This window comes from Microcebus murinus, chromosome 2 (assembly GCF_040939455.1).
Source record: "Microcebus murinus isolate Inina chromosome 2, M.murinus_Inina_mat1.0, whole genome shotgun sequence".
Classification (NCBI taxonomy): Eukaryota; Metazoa; Chordata; class Mammalia; order Primates; family Cheirogaleidae; genus Microcebus; species Microcebus murinus.
In genome coordinates, this window is record NC_134105.1 from 32,927,562 (window position 1) to 32,950,646 (window position 23,085).

The window sequence follows — 23,085 nt, forward strand, 5'->3', positions numbered from 1 at the left end:
TGCTGTGAGCTAGGCTGACGCCACGGCACTCACTCTAGCCTGGGCAACAAAGTGAGACTTTGTCTCAAAAAAAACCAAAAAAACTTTTGATTCCTTTTTATATTCTAGCCCCAGAAGTAGTTTCCACTGTAGAGTTTACCTGATGACAGTCTTATGCTTTCTAGTAGTGGCCTACAACCAGGCTCTAGCTTCTCCAGGAACACTATAGGATGGATTTATAGTTTAAACATGTATTAAACTAAAAGGCATTCTCTCAAAATGAGTTTAAATGCATTTTATTTTTAGACAACCTACATGACAATGTTTTTTCCTTAAAAACAATGCCTCCACTCCAAATAAATCATGGTGAAAATAAATGAAGAGCTCAAGATGACATCGGTCCCGTTTGTCTTAAGTCCTGGTGCTGTGTGGGTGACAAGCAGCAGCCAGTTATGATGACAGGTGATAGATCCAAAGTAATTGCCAAATTTGTTAACATTTTTCCATTTCTAAACCATCCTTAAAGAAAATCATATATGGGGTCACACCGTCCTCACGGTAGTCCAGTAGAGCAACCATGCCATCTGGATTCATGTTTTCGCCAATAAAGAACTGGTAGTTTTTGAAACTAGCAAGGATGTGTTTGATTTGTTCTGCAGCCCCTGTCATAAAAGGTTTTACTCTTTCTGGCCTCTGTTCTTCAAGTTTGCCTTTGATTGACTTCATGTAATCTTTGATGTACTTGTTGTGGGCTTCTTTTGTGAAGCTGGTTTCTTGCAAATGATGGTTCATGACGATATCAACACCAGTGATTACTGTGCACCTTCGCCCTCAGGGCCTTCAGCGGAAGCATTTCCACCAATGAGCGAGTCATCAATGCTACCCTCTGTCCTACTGACCATCTTCCCCTCCACCTCCAGGCACAGGCCGTCTGCGATCTCTCGGATCTTGTAAATGTCGGAGAACAGCTCGTCATGGCTGACGAGGTCCCGGTAGATAATCACGATGGTGGCTGAAGGGAGCCGAGGGCCGCAAAAAGCGGGTCTTGCTCTTGCTCAGGCTGGTTTTGAACTCCTGAGCTCAAGTAATCCACCTGCCTCGGCCTCCCAGAGAGCTAGGATTACAGGCGTGAGCCACCCAGAGAGCTAGGATTACAGGCGTGAGCCACCGCGCCCAGCCTGATCTTAATTTTTGAATAAAATGATTCAACATAATAAAATATCGGTTCTTCCAAAGTTAGTCTACAAATTCAATTGTGATCCTCCCCAAATGCCAACAAGTTGTTACTAAATCTCATGTGGAAAAGTAAACATGCAAAATAGACTGGAAACAATTTTTTAAAAACTTTTTTTAAAAATTCATTCCATCATGAGATGGAATGAATTCTATTGGTAATTAAAACATACTTTAAAACCTCTATAATTTCACTTCTGAAATGTACCTTAAAAAAAAAAATAAAAAAAAAATAAAACCTCTATAATTAATAGTGCCAGATTACTTTTGTAGGCTATGAATACTTTTTAAAATAATTAAGATAAGTAATTCTTCGATTTGTTTTCTATGTATTTTCCTATTAACATTCCTGTGGTTTCAATAGATGGGTTCCAGAACCTGAGAAGCTAGCTTTAGCTTATTATTTTATTTGCTTAAGCAAACCATTTCTTAATTTTAGCTGTGATAGATAAACCAGAGTTTTAAATGAAATACTGCAGCAGCTGGTGGTATTGAAGTACCACCTATAGACTAAATTAACACAGAGCAATTTCAGTAGATTTATGGATTGAGGTAGTCCCAGTTTTAATCTCTGTGTGCCAAGCATAAATCTTTAAAAAACAAGCAAGAATCATGTTATTAAAATTGCCAGTTTCCTTGGTAACCATGTACAAGTATATATGAATTATGTCATTTGTACTATTCTTTGCCAAAGTATCCGAAGGCTTAATAACTTTAACTGTGGTGTCAGTGCCCGGACTATAATTGACAGTAGTGTCGGCAGAGAGGCATTGCAAATGTTGGAAGAATTTAGCAAGATAGATTGTAAAGAAAATACATGAGACGTTGTTAGCCAAGGGGATTGATTATGTCCACAGATTTTCTTTTGAAGGCTTTTGTAACCAAAATGAAGACTAGAAAATGCTATTAATAATTTGCAATTACTAGTGAGTAACCTTGTACGTAAGTATTCTGTATTGCAGAGGCATGTCTTTTGGAAGTGGGATATATAGATCAAGAGGTAAATGCAGGCCTGGCATGGTGGCTCACGCCTGTAATCCTAGCACTCTGGGAGGCTGTGTGTGTGTGTGTTTTTCTCTTTTGTCTTTTACTATTTCTGTCTCATATACATATGTGTGTGTGTATATATATATATCTGTATGTATGTATATATATATAAATGTATAAAATATATGCTATTATTTGAATGAATTACTAGTTTTAGTTTGCCCTGAAGAACTTTTGTCCCTGCACTGAATGAGTATTTTGGTTTGTCAGTGATTGTTGCTTTCCAGGTGCTCTTTCCAATCATTTTTTTGTTGTTGTTGTTGAGACAGAGTCTCACTTTGTTGCCCAGGCTAGAGTGAGTGCCGTGGCGTCAGCCTAGCTCACAGCAACCTCAATCTCCTGGGCTCAAGCAATCCTCCTGCCTCAGCCTCCCGAGTAGCTGGGACTACAGGCATGTGCCACCATGCCTGGCTAATTTTTTCTACATATATTAGTTGGCCAATTAATTTCTTATTTATACTAGAGACGGGGTCTTGCTCAGGCTGGTTTTGAACTCCTGACCTTGAGCAATCCGCCTGCCTTGGCCTCCCAGAGTGCTAGGATTACAGGCGTAAGCCACCATGCCAGGCCTGCATTTACCTCTTGATCTACCTATCCCACTTCCAAAAGACATGCCTCTGCAATACAGAATACTTAGTACAAGGTTACTCACTGGTAATTGCAAATTATTGATAGCGCTACACTCAGGAAAATGATTGAATCAACCATGATACATCCAAATGAGTACTATGCAACTGTAAGAAAGAATCCATATGAATGACTATATACATTGTTACATGAAAAAACAAAGTGCCAGTATGCTACCTTTTGTGTAAGAAGAGAAAATAAGAAAATATACATGTATCTGTTCATTTGTGCAAAATGAACAGAACAGAGAACTCACAAATAAATTAGACTGGTGATCCATACTGGGTGGGTAGGATAGGGTGGAAAGAATGTGGAGTGGAATTGGGGTGCAGAGATTGGAAAATAGGAAAGATGCTTTGCTGAGTAGAACTTTTTGTATAGTTCTGGGTTTTAGAACCATGCTAATGTTTTATATACTAATGCAAAAACAAAAACAAACAAAAATCTGAGAATGGGGGAAAACCTACAATGGAATACAAAGAAACAAATGAAGCAAAGTATATTTCAAATGGATAACATAACTACACTAAAGGGAAATAAGTGAATTCATGGTCAGGCGCGATGGCTCATGCCTGTAATCCTAGCATTCTGGGAGGCGGAGGCGGGCCCATTGTTCGAGCTCAGGAGTTCGAAACCAGCCTGAGCAAGAGCGAGACCCTGTCTCCACTATAAATAGAAAGAAATTAATTGGTCAACTAATATATATAGAAAAAATTAGCCAGGCATGGTGGTGCATGCCTGTAGTCCCAGCTACTTGGGAGGCTGAGGCAGAAGGATTGCTTGAGCCCAGGAGTTTGAGGTTGCTGTGAGCTAGGCTGACGCCACGGCACTCACTCTAGCCTGGGCAACAAAGCGAGACTCTGTCTCAAAAAAAAAAAAAAGAATTCAAATAACTTTCAAATACAGAATTTTGAGTACATAGACTCCAGTCAAAGAAAAAGAGAAATGATGAGGTCTTCTTAATCTCAAGATCTGGTTTGTTTTTTGCAAGGGTATGAGCTAGAGATTGTGGAGTTTCTTCTGTATTTTCCAGGATTGAACAAATAAGCCAGGTTTCTCACTGTTGGAGAAGGAAGTTACAAATGTGGAAAGAGTAAGGGCTAGAATGAACCTTGTGGAATTGGATTAGAATTGGAAGGGTTACTTATGAACTCATGGTTTGTACATGGTATGTACAAATCTTCTAGCTTGGTCCACTGAGAGGGTCTAAAAACAGTAACACAGTAGCAATGAGCTCATCTGGTGCCCAGTCTTGGTTTTTAAATCCACACTAAAAGGAACCAGTATTTCAAGGCTGGGGCTGGGAAAGTAGAAGATGAGGTTGGAATATCTTGTTGTGACAATAGTTAGGAAAGTACTCAAATGATAGTGACATGTAAAAAGGACACAGTCAGTAGCTTGAAGTGCCTCTCACTGGCCAAATGTGGAAAAATTTCAGCATGAAAATAATGAAAGTAATGGATTATAATCCACTAAGTACAGTAGGAATCCATGAGTCCATCCTGACATACGTAAATAAATAATGAGAAGAAAAAGCTTTTATTTATAGTAGAATGCCAACTAATAAAAGTAGGGTGATGACCGATTAGGAAATCCCTCTCCAGCAACCATGATAGTAATCATCGAGTCAGGCAAGAAGTAATGGATGCTAAAACTAGTGGGTGAAGTGAACATAGTCTCAAATATTTGACCCTACAAAATACTGATTCATTGTGAAAGGAAAATAGTAACCTCAATCTACAAGTATTTTGGGATTCTTTGCTATCTTTCAGTTTATTGCTATTTAGATTAATTGTGGTCTAAGAGCACACATTGTATGATATCTATTTTTTCTTTTTTATTATTCTGGATCTTTCAAAAGCAGATATCTATTCTTCTAAATTGGTTAGTCAGACATGGTGGCTCATGCCTGTAATCTCAGCAAATCTGGAGGCTGAGGTGGGAGGATTGCTTGAGGCTAGGAGTTTGAGACCAGCCTGGGGACATAGACAACCCATCTATAATTTTTTTTTTTTTTTGAGACAGAGTCTTATTGTGTTGCTCAGGCAAGAGTGCCGTGATGTCAGCCTAGCTCACAGCAACCTCAAACTCCTGGGCTCAAGCGATCCTTCTGTCTCAGCCTCCTGAGTAGCTGGGACTGCAGGCATGCGCCACCATGCCAGACTAATTTTTTCTGTATATATATTTTTAGTTGGCCAATTAATTTATTTCTATTTTTAGTAGAGACAGGGGTCTCACTCTTGCTCAGGCTGGCCTCAAACTCCTGACGTTGAGCGATCCTTCCTCCTCAGCCTCCCAGAGGGCTAGGATTACAGGCGTGAGCCACCATGCCTGGCCTAAATTTTTTTTTTTAGGTGGGCGTGGTGGCATACACCTGTGGTTCCAGCTAGTCATCAGACTGAAGAAGGAGGATCATTCGAGCCTGAAGAGTTTGAGGCTGCAGTGAGCTATGATTGTGCTATTTTCTTAGCATTCCATCCAGCCTGAATGACAGAGTGAGACTCCGCTCTCTAAGAAAAAACAAAAAAAGAGAATCACAACTTACTGAGCTTGAATGTCAAGAGGAAGAAAAAAAAGACTCTACTTGAGATGACAGAGTGAGACTCTGTCTCAAAAAAAAAAGAGAGAGATTTTAAAAAATTAAATTTGTTAATATGTGTTTTATGCCCCAGGATGTGGTCTGTCTGGTAAATGTTCCATGTGAACTTGAGAAGAGCATGTAATCTTCTGTTGTTGGAGAAGTAGTCTATAGATGTCGATAATGTCCAGTTGATTCATAATATTGTCAAGTTCAATTATGTCATTACTGATTTTCTACCTGCTGGATCTGTCCATTTCTGAAGTCTCCAACTATAATAGTGGATTCTTCTATTTCTTCTTTCAGCTGTCAGTTTTTGCCCCACATATTTTGACACTCTGTTGTTAGGCTTATACACATTAAAAATTGTTATTTCTTCTTGGACAACTGACCTCTTTGTCTTTATGTATTGCTCCTCTTTATCCCCGATAATTTTTTTTTGCTCTGAAATCTTCTCTGTCTGAAGTTAATATAGCTACTCCAGCTTTCATTTTTTTTCCCTCCCAGCTTTTTTTTTTTGATAAGTGTTAGTATGGTATATCTTTCTCCATCCCTTTACTTTTACTCTATATGTGTCTTTCTATTTAAAATGAATTTCTTGGCTGGGCGTGGTGGCTCACGCCTGTAATCCTAGCTCTCTGGGAGGCCAAGCCGGGCGGATCGTTTGAGTTCAGGAGTTCGAAACCAACCTGAGCAAGAGCGAGACCCCGTCTCTACTATAAATAGAAAAATTAATTGGCCAACTAATATATATAGAAAAAATTAGCCGGGCATGGTGGTGCATGCCTGTAGTCCCAGCTACTCAGGAGGCTGAGGCAGGAGGATTGCTTGAGCCCAGGAGTTTGAGGTTGCTGTGAGCTAGGCTGATGCCATGGCACTCACTCTAGCCTGGGCAACAAAGCGACGCTCTGTCTAAAAAAAAAAAAAAAAAAAAAAAAAAAAGAATTTCTTGGCCAGGCACAGTAGCTCATGCCTGTAATCCTACCACTCTGAGAGGCTGAGGCAGAATTGCTTGAGATCAGGAGTTTGAGACCAGCCTGAGCAAGGGCAAGAAGCTGTCTGTCTCTACTAAAAATAGAAAAAAAAAATAGCCAGCCATGGTAGTGCATGGCCTGTAGCCCCAGCTATTCGGAGGCTGAGGCAGAAGGGTTGGTTGAGCCCAGGAGTTTGACCTTGTGGTAAGCTATGATGATGTCACTGCACTCTAACCAGGGGGACAGAGTGAGATACTATCTCAAAAAAAAAAGTGAATTATAGAAATATATAGTCATATTCTGTTTTCTGATACACTCTGAAAATCTGTCTTTTGTGATATTTAGACAATTGACATTTAAAATGATTATTGATATACTTGGATTAATATCTATCATATTTATAACTATTTTCTATTCATTGTCTTTGCTCTTTGTTCCTATTTTGTCTTCCCTCTCTTTTTTGCCTTTTGTGGTTTTTTTTTTTTTTTTTTTTTTTTGAGATAGTCTCACTTTGTTGCCCAGGCTAGAGTGAGTGCTGTGGTAGCTCACAGCAACCTCAAACTCCTGGGCTCAAGCAATCCTACTGCCTTAGCCTCCCAAGTAGCTGGGACTACAGGCATGCGCCACCATACCTGGCTAATTTTTTTCTATATATATTAGTTGGCCAATTAATTTCTTTCAATTTATAGTAGAGACGGGGTCTCACTCTTGCTCAGGCTGGTTTCGAACTCCTGACCTTGAGCGATCCGCCGCCTCGGCCTCCCACAGTGCTAGGATTACAGGTGTGAGCCACCTCACCTGGCCCTTTTGTGGTTTTAATTAAGCATTTTATGTGATTTCATTTTCTTAGCATATCAAGAAAAATAGTAATTTTATGGTGGAGAAATTCATGATGGTCAAAGTTAACATCACCAGTAAAAGGACAAATAGATATCACATGTGTCCTGATAGGGTATACTGAGAAGGACGCAACATCATTTTTCTGGTATTCCTGCCAAAAAATGCATAACGTGAATTAGTTCTGAGGAAACATCAAACAAACCTAAAGTAAAGGACATTCCACAAAGTAACTTGACTGCACTCTTCAAAATGTCAAGGTTGAAAAAGATAAGGAAAGATTGAGAGCTGGGTGCGGTGACTCATGCCTGCAATCCTAGCACTCTGGGAGCTCAGAAGTTTGAGACCAGCCTGAGCAAGAGCAAGACCCTGTCTCTACTAAAAATGGAAAAATTAGCCAGGCGCCATGGTGTGTGCCTGTAGTCCAGCTACTGAGGAGGCTGAGGCAGGAGGATCACTTGAGCCCAGGAGTTTGAGGTTGCTGTGAGCTAGGTTGATGCCATGGTACTCTAGCCTGGGCAACAGAGCAAGACACAAGACTCTGTCTCAAAAAAAAAAAAAAAAAAAAAAAAAAAGAAAAGAAAAGAAAAAGGAAAGATTGAGAAACTATTTCAGAATAAAGAAGACTTAAGGCATGACAGATTCTCTTTGCTATAATGAATATTACTGGGACAACTGGCAAGATTTGAATAAGACTATTTAGTGTCATTTCAGTGTTAATTTCTTGATTATGATATTTATACTGCAGTTATATAAGAGAATATTCTTGCTTTTAGATAAACAGCTCTATCTACCTGTTAAAGAGACAGGTAGATAGAGCAAATACAGTAAAATGTTAATATTTGGGGAATGTGAGTAAAGGGCATATGAGAATTCTTCATAGAATTCTTATACTATTTCTATAAACTTGAAATATTTTTAATATAAAAGTGAAAAAAATGGGATGGTATTTAAATTTCTGGTATTTAAATTGTATTAGAGAAGAGTGTTATAATAGTTGTATTTTATTTATTTATTTTTAGAAACAGGGTCTTGCTCAGTCACCGAGACTGGAGTGCAGTGACGCGATCATAACTCACTGCAGCTTTGAACTCCTGGGTTCAAGCATTCCTCCTGTCTCAGCCTTTTGAGTAGCTGGGACCACATGTGTGTGCCACCACACCCGATTAATTCTTTTTTTTTTTTTTTTTTTTTTGAGACAGAGTCTCACTCTGTTTCCCGGGCTAGAGTGCCATGGCATCAGCCTAGCTCACAGCAACCTCAAACTCCTGGGCTCAAGGGATCCTCCTGCCTCAGCCTCATGAGTAGCTGGGACTACAGGCATGTGCCAGGCTAATTTTTTCTATATATTTTTAGTTGGCCAATTAATTTCTTTCTATTTTTAGTAGAGACGGGGTCTTGCTCTTGTTCAGGTTGGTTTCGAACTCCTGACCTTGAGAGCGATCCACCGCCTCGGCCTCCCAGAGTGCTAGGATTACAGGTGTGAGCCGCCACGTGCTCGCTCGGCCTAATTCTTTAATTTTTTGTGGAGACAGGGGTCTTGCTTTGTTTCCCAGGGTGGTTTCCAACTCCTGGCCTCAAGCAATTCTCCTGCCTCAGCCTCTCAAAGTGCTGGAATTATGGGCGTGAGCCACTGTGCCTGGCTTCAGCAGTTGTATTTTAAAATGCCAATGTTTATAGTACTCCAGAAATTATATCCTTTGCAACTATTCAACTAAAAGGAAAGTTTTGGATATCAACCTAAAAATATGTGAGAGTTTTAGGGCAGTAAAACTGTTCTGTATGCTATAATGGTGGATACACATAATTATACATTTGTCCCAACCCATAGAATGTAAACACCAGGAGTGAACCTTAATGTAAACTGTAGACTTTGGGTGATAATTATGTAACAATGTAGTTTCACTGATTATAACAAATGCACCACTCTGGTGTGGGATGTTTATGGTGGGTGAAGGTATGCATGTGTGAGTAGCTGGTATATAGAAACTTCCTGTACTTTCTGTTAAATTTTTCCTGTGAATCTAAAGATGCTGTAATGAAAAAGCTTATATAAAAATATGTGTAAAAAAAGAAAAACAAAAGAATAAAAAATATATGGAAGGACACACAAGTTTTCAAAGTCTTTTATGGATAAGTGAGGAAAATATTTTGAAACCATATCCCTAGGGGTTTGTGCATGTGTTTGCCAGAATACTTCTATAAGAACAATTATAGCAGCATTTTTACAATAACCCCAACAACACTATTGCCTAACAACAGCAATTGATAAGTGCATTGTGATACATTCATAAGATGGAAAACTATTCAGCAATGAAAATGACTGAACTACAGCACCACATATGAATTAAACACCTATGTCAATATAGATTGAGTATGTGAAGCAAGATGCAAATGATTCCATTTATATAAAAGTCAAAAAACAAGCCAAACTATGTTGTTTAGAGACACATCCATAGGTAGTAAAACTAAAAAGAAGCTGGGCGTAGTGGCTCACATCTGTCCCCAGCACTTTGGGAGGCTGAGGTGGGAGGATTGCTTGAGGCCAGGAGTTTAAGACAAGCCTGGGCAACGTAGTGAGACCCTGTGTTTACAAAAAAATAAGAAAAATTAGCCAGGTGTGGTGGTGCATGCCTACAGCCCAGCTACTGGTGAGGCTGAGGCAGGAGGATCACTTGAGCCCAGGGGTTTGAGGTTAGAGTGAGCTATGATGATGCCATGGCACTCTAGCTTGGGTGACAGAGCAAGATCTAATCTCAAAACAAAACCAAACAGTAAAATAAAAATGATAAAACTAAAAACAAAAACAAGCAAGTAAGGCCGGGCGCAGTGGCTCACGCCTGTAATCCTAGCTCTCTGGGAGGCCGAGGCGGGCGGATTGCTCGAGGTCGGGAGTTCGAAACCAGCCTGAGCAAGAGCGAGACCCCGTCTCTACTATAAATAGAAAGAAACTAATTGGCCAACTAATATATATAGAAAAAATTAGCCGGGCATGGTGGCTCATGCCTGTAGTCCCAGCTACTTGGGAGGCTGAGACAGAAGGATCGCTTGAGCCCAGGAGTTTGAGGTTGCTGTGAGCTAGGCTGACACCACGGCACTCACTCTAGCCTAGGCAACAAAGCGAGACTCTGTCTCAAAAAAAAAAAAAAAACAAGCAAGTAGCTAACATAAAATTCAAGATCGTTTTTGCCTCTAGGGGTAGAAGGGCATGTTACGGGAAGAAAGTCTTGCATGGATAAGGCTTGCTTTGCGGGTGTTGGCTAAATTCAATTTTTTGAAATGGGCAGTGGTGAAATCAATGTTCATTTTAGAATTAGTTATTGCACTTTACATTAAAACTTTATGCACTTTTGTGTGTGTTATATTTCACAATGAGTTTTTTAAATAAATGGTGCTTATAAGGGATCTATAAAAAACACACACAGAGCATAATCTCAATTTTTCATATTGGTCTCTTGGTGTCCTCTCCTGAATTTGGCAGACAGATGGCCAGAGGAAATGCACTGATGATGGGGAGACAGGGGACAGAGAGGTCTGGAAAAGACAAGTGGCCACTGCTTTGGCCATGGCATCCACTAGGGCAATGCTTCTTTTTTTTCCTTTTTAAAATTTTTTTTTTTTTTTTTTGAGACAGAGTCTTGCTTTGTTGCCCAGGCTAGAGTGAGTGCCATGGCGTCAGCCCAGCTCACAGCAACCTCACACTCCTCGGCAATCCTCCTGCCTCAGCCTCCCAAGTAGCTGGGACTACAGGCATGCACCACCATGCCTGGCTAATTTTTTCTATATGTATTAGTTGGCCAATTAATTTCTTTCTATTTATAGTAGAGATGGGGTCTCGCTCTTGCTCAGGCTGGTTTTGAACTCCTGACCTCGAGCAATCTGCCTGCCTCGGCCTCCCAGAGTGCTAGGATTACAGGCGTGAGCCACTGTGCCCGGCCTAAAAAATAATAACCCTATTATTTTTAATTTTGCATTTTTATTTATTTATATTTTCATTCTTTCTTTTAATTTTTTTTTCTAGGCCAGGCATGGTGGCTCAAGCCTGTAATCCCAGTACTTTGGAAGGCTGATGTGGGAGGATCACTTGAGGCCAGGAGTTTGAGACCAGCCTGGGCAACATAGTAAGACCCTGTCTCTACAAAATAAATTTAAAAAACTAGCCAGAGGTGGTGTGTGCCTCCTAGCTGCTTGGGAGGCTGAGGTAGGAGGATGCCTTGAGCCTAGGAGTTAGCTTGAAGTGGCAGTGAGCTATGATCACACCACTACATTCCAGCCTGGGCAACAGAGTGAGACCCCATCTCTGAAGAAAATAAATTTTTTTTTTCCCTAGAGTAGTGCTTTTTAAACTTCAGTATGTGCACAAATCACACACCCTGGGGAACCTTGCGAAAATGCAGATTCTGATTCAGGAGGTCCGGGAGGGGCTGGGGATTCTGCATTTCTAACAAGCTCCGTGGTGAGGTCCACACCCTGGGTAGCAAGGAGCTAGAGCCTCCCTGTGGAAAGCGGCCACTGTGGGAGGCAGCTGGGCTGAGCCCCCTGCCAGCTTCCTACTCTAGTGCTGGCTGCTGGGCGAGGCAACCCCATGAGCAGGAAGCTGTGAGAGTACTCCTCCCGCCTTAACCTCACTCCTATCAGCACCCATTCCTCCATCCCTACAGAGCCACCTTCCATCCCTGTCCCCGCTCCCACCCACCTCCTTCTCTACCCCTTTCTCCACCCTAAGGTTCTTCCCTGTCCCCACCCACCCCACTGTGCTGTGTCTCCATCTCCATGTCTGTCTCTCTTCCCGTCCACCTCCACCCCCAGCTCTTCTTCCTGTGTTCCTTCCTGTCCCTGCCCTGGCCAACCCCAGCCCCATGGCCACCTCCATCCTCTCCCCAGGGCACCCCATCCCTATTCTGATACATTCCCTTTTTTAAAAATTGTTTTATATACTTTTTCTTTCCTTCATTTTTGATGGATATATTTCCTCTTCACCTTCACTTTCCCCAGGGTGAAAATGGAGGCAGATTCAGGAAGAAGTCTAAGGTAGGGGAGCGTTGGGGACGGTCAAGGTGGACGGTCCCTCCACACAGAGCTTCTTCCCCAGATTCCAAGTGAGACTGTGAAAGAAATCTCTCAAGTCAGGAACCCACCAGATCGTCTCCACTGCCCACGGTGAGTGTGGGGAGGGCTGGCCTGGGACGGGGAGTAGGAGGGAGGCACAGCGACCCAGAGAGACAAGACGAAGAACAACAGAGAAGCGAAATCAGAGACTGGAAGGGAGGGAGAGAGACAGAGAGACTGCGACAAAAGAGAAAGAGCTGTTTGGAGTAACAAATCTCAAATCCAGTGGAACCCTTACCTCTTCCCCTCCCACCTCCCTCCCAGGCCCTGACTGGAGGAATTTAGAGAAGGGGAAAGGTGTGATCTGCTCTTTCATTCAGTCTGTTATCTTATCAGTGGTCATTTTTTATTCAAATGGGGGAGAAGAAAGGAGCCAGAAATGGACCCTCATCTCTCACTTACCTGGCTGTGGAGTGCTAGGCTGATCCACTTGCAGGATAGAAGGTTGGGGGGGAGATGGGGATGGGGGTGGGAATGTAGTGATGATGGTGATGGGTTCATGACTATGAGACTGGAGTTTATTTATTTATTTATTTTTGAGACAGAGTCTTGCTTTGTTGCCCAGGCTAGAGTGAGTGCCGTGGTGTCAGCCTAGCTCACAGCAACCTCAAACTCCTGGGCTCAAGCAATCCTGCTGCCTCAGCCTCCTGAGTAGCTGGGACTACAGGCATGCGCCGCCATGCCCGGCTAATTTTTCTATATATATTAGTTGGCCAATTAATTTCTTTCTATTTATAGTAGAGATGGGGTCTCACTCTTGCTCAGCGTGGTTTGGAGAACTCCTGACCTTGAGCAATCTGCCCGCCTCAGCCTCCCAGAGTGCTAGGATTACAGGTGTGAGCCACTGCACCTGGCCGAGACTGGAGTTTTATTTTATTATTTTTTTTTTTTATGTCTAGAGAGGATGTGATTTTTTTTTTTTTTCGAGTACCAATACACCAGGTCAGTTTTATTTTTATACTCTAAAAAATTAAAATTAGTTTCTTGTATGTAACCACCCAGGCATTTCAGCAATGGCCATAAATTCTGGAATATGTAGCCTTAGGGAAGCAGATATCCCCTGGCTCAGAATTTCCAGGTGGTTGCTCTAGGCACCAGGCATAGATCACAGACTGAGATTAGCAAGGATGGGCAAAGTAGCCACGGGGGCATTTCTCATCCCCAACTTCTCTTAGGGTGATCCCCAAGATCTTAGGCTGATCCCCAGAAGCTGTGCATGGCTAAGGTCGCCCCTCCCTTGAGGGGTCTTACCCGTCATTGACTAACCAGCCATCTTATGGGGCTCAAGCAGCAATCACAGGAACAATGTGTTTATCATGTGGCCTCCAGGCCCCCCAAGAGCTGCTGGGCAGCTCTTGCTTACTTGCTACTCAGGTCCTTTGTTATGCCTCTAGGCAACAGCCTTGTTTATCACAAGGACCTTGTCCAGAGCACATTGCTTTTAAACGCTCTGGGCAGAACATGTACATTACTCACTAAATTTAATTCTTAAACTAGGAAAATATATGTCAGTCCCCTACATCAGACTATGGGACTTACACCAATGGCCCTAGGTTTGGATTGGACTGAGCTACGCCATGGACTTCTCTGGTTCTCCAGCTTATAGACAGCACATCACAGGACTTGTCAGCCTCCATAATTGCATAAGCCAATTCTTATAATCCCCTCTCACATATCTATATTTATGTATCTATGTATGTTTAATACATATATACTATTGGCTCTGTTTCTCCGGAAAACTCTAATATAGGAAGAAAAACAAAATGGGCACAAGACAATGAAGGGAGCTGGGAAGAATACTGGGCATGGACAGGCCAAAGGGCCCTGGAGAAAAGGTCAGGGCCTACCGGTTGTGTGTAATAGGAGCGGTGTGCATTAGATTCATGGGGGAGTTGAAAAGCCTGAAAGTTAAGGACTGTGGCATTTGAGGGTGTAGGCCATAGGGGACACAGGGAATGGGCTGAGATATTGGAACTGGAAGTACACATAGGACAAGAGAAAGGACAGCATATATGATGTAGTTTGCAGAAGTGACAAAATGTAAGGAGGACTGGACTGAGGTCTCTGGCGTAGGAATCACAGAAGGATGGAAGTCAAAAAGGTCACAGGATGACGGTGGAGAGGGCAATACAGAAGACTAGAAGGGTTGGGGGGGTGAGGGTGATGGAGGTTTAGTCACAGGAGTGGAGGAATGAAGGATGTAGCAGGGGAAGACACAAGAAGTGGAGAGACAAGGCACAGAGCTGGGGTGATGCGGAAGTCACTGAATCACCCTGATTCATTAATTCCCTTATTTACGATCAAATCATGCGGAAGTCACTGAATCACCCTGATTCATTAATTCCCTTATTTACGATCAAATCACGAATAATTTCCGAACCTGACGGTGGGACCCTTGGCCTTTCATCGCCCCAGACCCTTTTAATCACTGCCCGCCTAAGTGTCCATCTAGCACGAAATCACCAGGACTGCCGAGTGACTAAATCAAAAGAAACCCCCAGAACACTGTCCTTGACACACGCCCCTCGTCCGGATCCGCACCCAGAATCGGGCTCTTCAATCCTGAGCTTCTCAAGACTCCGCAGGCAGCTACCAAAGGCTCGAGACTGGAGTTTTAAATTACAGTAGCCATCCCCCCATCTGTGGCTTCATTCACTCGAGGTCAACCTCGGTCTGAAAATATTAAATAGAAAATTCCAGAAATAAACAATTGATAAGTTTTCAATTGTATGCCATTCTGAGTAGTGTGCCAAAATCTCACCTGTCCCCCTCCATCCTGATTGGCATGAATCACCCTTTGTCCAGAGCATCCCAGCTGGTCCCTTTGCGGTCTTGGTTATCAGACCCGCCATTGCTTTTCCGCAACTGGTGTGTTCCAGTGACCCTTACTTGGCTTACTGACGGCCCCAAATGCAAGAGCAGCGAAGCTGGCACGTTGCTATAATTGCTCTATTTTACTTTTAGTTATTGCTGTTAATCTCTGTGCTTGATTTATAAATTAAACTTTATCATAGGTATGTATATACAGGGAAAACATAGTACATATAGACAGGGCTGGATGCTGTTCACGGTATCAGATATCCACTGGGGTCTTGGAACCGTCCTCCCCAGAGTTTAAGAGTGGAGCAACTACATGCTGAATGACCGGAAGACTAATGAGCTTGCCCAAGATACTGCTCAGACACAGGAAAGGGCAATGTGACAAAACGGAGTTGAAGGCAGTGATTGGGGAATAACAGAACGGTTTCATGTGTGCCCCCACTCAACCAATCACTTGCTGCGTGGAACCTCTCTTTCCTTCCCAAGACCTTGAATGTGTCCTCCTGACCTGACCTCATGGTGAGCTTGGAGGTTTCAAGGAACAGATAAAAGCATATTCAAATAAGCCTTGCTTAGAGACTCCCAGTTTCTTTCCCTAACTGGGGATTCAGCAGTGGGAGCCTTGTCCAGTTGCCCTTTGTTGGGATTGGCAGGAAGCCTCACAAATGATTTAAACCCAGCCCAGCTATTTTTTTTTTTTTTTTTAGAGATGAGGTTTCCCTATGTTGCCCAGGCTGGAGTGCAGTGGCTACACAAAAGTGCAAATCATAGCTCACTGCAGCCTTGAACTCCTGGGCTCAAGTGATCCTCCACCTCAGCCTCCCAAGTAGTTGGGAATACAGGTGCACACCACCAATGCGCCAGGCTTCTGGCTGTCTTTTCTTGACTTCTGGAGTGAATCTCAAGAAGCATTGGAACTTTACCTTTGCTGACTCTCTTTTCTCTTCCAATTCTCTATTTTAGTTTCTATGTATTGGCCACAGCTGTTTGTGACTTGTCTAATTGTATTTTGTTCTTGGTCCCGTCCCACAGCCAGTCCACGAATACAAGGGAGTGGACCCTAAGTCAGGCAGGGCTGCATTGCTGAGGGGAAGCCTGTGCATTTGAGTCTGATTTAGGCAGGGTGCTGGGTTTCCCCATGGGTAGGTAGCCGCAATGGTTAGGAGCCCTGTTCTATGGTTTGACTGTTGGGGATCTCTGCTGGGTGGCTGGTGGGCTCTAGTCTTTTTGGGATGAGAGATGACAGAGAAATCTGATTGTTATTTCTGTTTGTTTGTCAGATTGCTTATTTAAGTGAGATCAAACCACTTAAACTATTTCATGCCCAATGGAAAGGACAAGAGCCATTTGAGATCTGTCTGAACTGGTGAGTTCGTGAGCCTGTGTCTTCTCGGACTAGTAACAACTGAAGCTGCAAACTCAAGTGTCTGTAAGCCTGTAAATGAGAAAAGCCTTAAATCTTGTTGTGAGTGGAGGATATTTTCATACCTCCTGAGGGTATTACCAAATTAGATTATAAAGACTTAAATTAAAGGGACTTTTTCCTGATTGGTTTATAGAGACTAGTAAGAGCTTACATAAATCCAATTTTACCAAAACTCTCAGAAAACAAAGAAGCTCAACTCCTAATACTTTAAATGGGTTAAACAAAACAAAAACCTTTCTTATGGAAACTGATAGCTCAGAAGCAATTTTATGCAAGAATCCAAGGTTCATGTACTTAAGCAAGGTGATAGGTCAGACTGATTTGATAATTTTGCCCTGAAAACTAACATGTCTTTTTCTTGATTTTACCAGTGTAGAGAATTTTAGTTTATTTGATTTTTTTGATTTACTTTTGTTTTCTCGTGAAGAGAATAGTTAATCCGAACACTTGAATACACAGATATACTCCTCTGCCTCTATTAGTCCAGGTATAGCCACAGTCACCCTCTTCTAGTTTTACCAAAGTAACTAACTTCTGTTTCAGACAGGGAACTGGGAAGTAGGACATTAAGAACTATCTACCATAAACAAATATTTTATCAAACCAACAGAGCTTACAAAGGGCACATAATATGATCCCCATAGCCATACGCATCTTTTTTACACTTTCTTAAAATGGCAGTTATTAACAAACTCATTAAAATGACCCAAAGGTCAATCCACTACATAATAAGAAAAGGTAGATATAGACCACACTTGGTGATCAATGTTTGAGCATTCTATGTTACTTAGAAATTATCTAGATACCCAAAAATTGTTACTTAACATTATTTTATAGTTTTTTTTGTTTTGTTTTGGGTTTTTTGTTTGTTTGTTTGTTTGTTTTGAGACAGAATCCCACTTTGTTGCCCAGGCTAGAGTGAGTGCCATGGCATCAGCCTGGCTCACAGCAACCTCAATCTCCTGGGCTCAAGGGATCCTCCTGCCTCAGCCTCCTGAGTAGCTGGGACTACAGGGATGCACCACCATGCCCAGCTAATTTTTTTGTATATATATATAGTTTTTAGTTGGTCAATTAATTTCTTTCTATCTATTTTTAGTGGAGATGGGGTCTCGCTCAGGCTGGTTTTGAACTCCTGACCTCGAGCAATCCGCCCGTCTCGGCCTCCCAGAGTGCTAGGATTACAGGTGTGAGCCACCACGCCCACGCCCGGCCATTACTTAACATTTAAGCTAGGCTTTAAAGTTAGTGATAGATCTTCAGAATTAAATTTAAGTTGGTGTATTATACAACCTAATTACTACTGAAATCAAAAAATTTGTCAGAATTGTACTTCAATTTAGTTGAACCCATCATAATTTTATGCTTTTCTTACTCTTACTATCTTAAATTAGTTATCTATCACTCCCATGAATGTTTTTAAATCTTTATTACATACACTATATGTATGCATAAATAATTTCTAGTATTATTTTTCATGTTCTAAAAATTTTTATTACTATAAATGCTATCATATTGCATGAATTCCTTTGCAACTTGCTTTTTTTCTTTGAGCTTATATATATTTTTAAATTTCTTTTCATTAAAAAACTTTTTTTCACATATCTTATTTTGAAGTGAGAGCTTATATATTTTTAATAAAATTTTTATGTGGGGATTATTTAATTAGTAAGATGTGAGTGATAAGGAGCAGCTGTAAATAGAGATGAAGCTTCACTCCTCTCACCAGCTACTCACCTCCTGCTGTGCAGCCCGGTTCCTAAACCTCTTCATTTGACAAAGAGTTACTAATCATCTCAGATGCTGCGCTAAGTACCCAGAGGTTTCTCCATAGCCTCTTCTCTGCCCATCCTACATCCCAGGTGTCTTGTTCATTCTAATGCCTTTTAATCTGAAATCTACAACTCCAGCCCCGAGCTTCACTTCCTGAGCTTCTAACACATATATCTAACTGCTTCCTGGACATCTCATTAGGATATCCCATAGGTAACCTCAAAGTCAACCTGCTCAAATACTAGCTCCTCTGTGCATATGCCCTGAATCTGTCCCTCTTCTGGTGGTCCCTGTCTTACTGAATGGTATCAGCAACCTCCCAGGAACTCAACGTAAACACCTGGCATCATTCCATTGCAGCACCAAGTTCTGTCTATTCTATTACCTTAGAGCTTCTCAAATGTGCCAATTGAATCTATTTATTTATTCATCCTGCATTTATTCAATGCTTTTTTGTGCGAGTATCTGTCCTGGGTTCTGAGGAAATAAAGATAAACCATTCCTTTTCAAATTATCTGTGGCGAAGGAGCTTTTTTCTTTCCCTTTCTAATCAGTCAGGGACAGATCCTTTTATAAAATACAATGAAAATCAATTGCTAGACAAAAGAAAAAGAAAAAAGGACATACAAAATACAAGTCCTGGTTTTCATTATTAGATTCAATAAACACAGAACTACTTGCCAACTTGCTATAAGCGTTTTTCAGTGTTTCTCTCAATTTCTGTACCTATCTTGTTGCAGACTGGCGAAGTGTGCACACTGGTGTCGTCCATGGACCACACTCAGGGTAGCACCAAAGGGAGGCAAACAGAACAGCGTGTAAACATAGGCCTTAGAGTGGGAGCTGGGAAGCCAGAAAAGGAAGATTCTTAAGCAAACAAATAATAACCACATCATCATCAACAACAAAAGCCATTAGCTACCTGTGCTAAGATGTGGGTTACCCAGGGCAGTGGGAGCACAGAGGAGCACTGAACCCAGCCTGGGTGTCAGAGAAGGCACAGGACAGGCAGGAGCTGGGCCGGGGAAGCACCAGGGAGGAGAGGGAAGGATACACCAGGAGAGAAGCCAGTTCTAGAGTCATTAAGCAGCATGTGGGTTAGCAGTGGGCCCTAACCTTTTTGGCACCAGGGACCCTTTCTTGAAAGACATTTTTCCCACGGATGAGGGTGGGAGGAGCCTGGGGGGTGTGGGGTCTGGGGGCAGAGCTCAGGCGGTGAAGTGAGCCATGGGGAACAGCTCTAAATACAGATGAAGCTTCACTCGCTTTCACCTGCCTCTCACCTCCTGCTCTGCAGCCGGCTCCTAAGTTTCATGGAAGATAATTTTTCCATGACAGGGGTGGAGGGTGGAGGTTGGGGGACAGCCCTAGCTCAGGGGGTGACATGGCCCAGTTCCTAGCAGGTTTGCCCATACACAGGGGATGGGGGGGGGTGTTGTTGGGACCACAGGGTTAGGGGATTATCTTTCTTTCTTCCTTTTTTTTTCCCTTTTTGGGGATTATTATTATTATTATTATTTTTTTGAGACAGTGTCTCACTTTGTTGCCCTGGCTAGTGTGCTGTGGCATCAGCCTAGCTCACAGCAACCTCAAACTCCTGGGACTGCCTCAGCCTCCCAAGTAACTAGGACTACAGGCATGCACCACCATGCCCGGCTAATTTATATATATATATAGTTGTTCAGCTAATTTCTATTTTTTTAGTAGAGATGGGGTCTCGCTCTTGCTCAGAACAATCCTCGGCCTCGGCCTCCCAGAGTGCTAGGATTATAGGCGTGAGCCACTACACCCAGCTGGGATTACCTTTCTTATCACTTAATGGGCTGCTTTTCTCTGAGCCTCAGCATGTTTCCACACTCACAAAACCTATATGATAATCCTTTCTTTGAATGACAAAAGAAGGCATGAAAAGTGCCTGGTGCTTGTTCATGTTGCTGTTTTGTGGGTAAAGGATACTCACAGGAATCAGCTGCCACAGATGGTGGGGTGCAGTGGGTTGGGGGGACAGTTCATTGACCCAGGACTGGAGCCCATAATGACCTGGTTCTGGGAGGTGCCAGAGAAAATGGCAGGGGGGTGGGCAGCATGCCTGCCCAAGTCATCCTCAGGCCCAAGGTGTGGCTCTGTAGGATGGACTGTCAGTGTGGAGGATGGGGGATAGTGTTATGTGGGGGCAGGATGCAGGACCCCAGAATAAGCTACTCTTCCCCACAAACCCCAGCTGTTCCAGATGGCCGCATGGCAACAGGCTCTAAGTCAGGGGTCCTCAAACTATGGCCCTTGGGCCACATGTGGGTGTTTTTGCCTGTTTGTTTTTTACTTCAAAATAAGAGATGTGCAGTATGCATAGGAATTTGTTCATAGTTTTTTTTGAACTATAGTCCGGCCCTCCAATGGTCTGAGGGACAATGAACTGGCCCCCTGTTTAAAAAGTTTGAGGACCCCTGCTTTAAGTTAAAAAGCTGAAAGGTAGGGCTGGCTCTGTCCTATTCTGATATATTTTGAGGAACTGATAATGGTGTTAATGGATCATTCATAAATCGTGAAGCTGATCCTCTCAGGTGCTGGTTGCTAATGAAGCAAGTGAGATCAGGAAGTTTATTAAAGCACAGATTTTGAAATCTCAGCCCCGGGGCAGTGCTGGAATTCAGTCTCAGAGCCTGACTCCAGACTGCATCTCTTAACCAGATAGCATGTTTAGAAATATGTTCTGACCACAGTGGTCACATGGAAATGAATTCCAACTGGTCCTTGCAGTTTCCCCAAAGACTGCTCACGGGAGAGAGGCACGGAAGTGGGGGTGCAGCAAAGGCTTCCTGGAGAGAGACACTAGACATATGGGAACTGGAAGAGGCATCAAATGGGCGTCAGAGCCAGGCCCAGGCGGAGGTGATCCCAGAGCTGAGAGCCAGCAGGTGTTAGCCATAGGACCTCAGCCACACTTCTCACCTGCCTGCTCTCACCCACCGGATGCTAGTACCTGGAAAGCCTAAGACACCTAAGCCTCTTCTTACCCTGCCTGTTACCACAAAGCAATGTCCCTGCTATCACCAAGGCCCGCTTGCCTATTGGTACCCTGGGCCCTGTCCTTTCTTGACTCAATGACTTTGCGGCGATCTTGAAGCCCACTCTGCTTCCATATCGGTTTCTCCTTCGGCGCCTCCCCTCGGCCTACACTATGCCTCCCCTAACCACCCTTGCTGTCATTGGCGGCAAAACTTCCCTGCAAGAGTTGTTTCCAACTGTGCGGCTCAGTGAGGCCACCTGGTCAACTCCTGTCAGTGCCACTCAGTTGCGGGCTTTGACCTTGACTCTTTCCGCCCCACCCCCGCTTCCGATCCTGCTCCATCCCCGAGTCCAGCTTTGTCTCGTTCGGGTTTTTTTGAGACGGGTTCTCCCGATGTCGATGTGGCGATGCTGCCCGGGCTGGGGCGCAGCGGCCACTCCATCAACAGGCGCCGTCCAGAGCTTTGATGTGACCTGCGCGCGCCAAGGGCGCGGTGTCCCCGCCCGAGCTTGGTGCGGACGTCGTGGGCGCAGCGCCCTGCAGCCCTGGCTCCCGCGACGCTCCCGCCTGGGCCCTGGGCCTACCGTCCTTTTAAATTCCACAGCATTCTCTAATCGCCACCACCCGTCACCAAACACTGACATCTCTTTCTCGGAGAGTTCCTTTACTTTCTAACTGGCGTCGCTGCGTCCCTCTTGCCCCTATAGTCCATAAGGAGCCAAACGATTATTTTAAAGACATAAATCAGATCATACCAATTTCCTGCTGAAAACCGGTCCGTGGTTCTCCGTCACAGAATAAAATCCAAACTTCCTCCCATGTCCTCACGGCCCTCCCTAGCCCCCTGTCCCGTGTCGCGTCACTGCGGTCCCCGGGCCTGCCGCCCTCCTGCGGGCTCCGCCAAGCTCTTTCTCGCCCCCGCCTTCCCACGCGCCAGGGCCGCTCCTCTCAGGCATTTAGGTCTCAGCTCGCATTTCCCTGTTTTGGTCCCTCCATAGCACTCACCACCATCTAAAATGACAATAATCATTGACTTTATTACTCATTTCTCGTCTGCCAGTTTAGGATGGAGATTCCTTGACAGCAAGGACTTTGTTCTGTCTCGTTTGCCATTTTACCCCTAGTTCCAAAGCAGCGTCCAGCACACACGAGGTACTTGATCAATACTGTGGAGTAAATGAATTGTGCCATGGAGCGCCCAGGCCCCAGTTTGCACAGACAAGGGACGGAGGAGCCCGGCCTTGGCATAAGAGGTCCAGGGCGCACCCGGTGGCAGCGGTGGAGGCTGTCCGGTCCGCAGGGGCCTGCACCCGGCCCTGCCACTCTCCAGCCTGCTAACCCGGTTCCCCACTCGGGGAGGCCTGGCTGGAGTCGGAGACTCAGTGTACCCAGTCCCACTGGGGGCAAGCGGGAGCTCAGCAAGATGGGAAGGGTAGGTGGGGTGGGCAGTCATAATTACTTTAAGGAGTAGCGAAGGCCAGAGGTCCCCGCTGGGGCTGGGGTCTGCAGAGCACCGTGGGCCGCCGCGGGCAGGGCACGTGGGGCGGCGGCTGGGTGGGGCGGGCGTGACTCCGCCCCTGGCTCAGCAGTAAGTAAATAAAAGCGGAGCGCGGTGATTGTGGCGTGGCGCAGCGGAGACATCTGCCCGCGACGCCTGCGGTGTCTGGCTCTCTTC

The 23,085-nt window shown here is 43.8% G+C and overlaps 1 pseudogene; it reads right to left on the bottom strand.

The window, feature by feature from the left end:
• Positions 1-259: 259 nt before the first annotated feature.
• LOC109730395 (translationally-controlled tumor protein-like) lies at positions 260-995 on the bottom strand (annotated as a pseudogene).
• Positions 996-23,085: the final 22,090 nt, after the last annotated feature.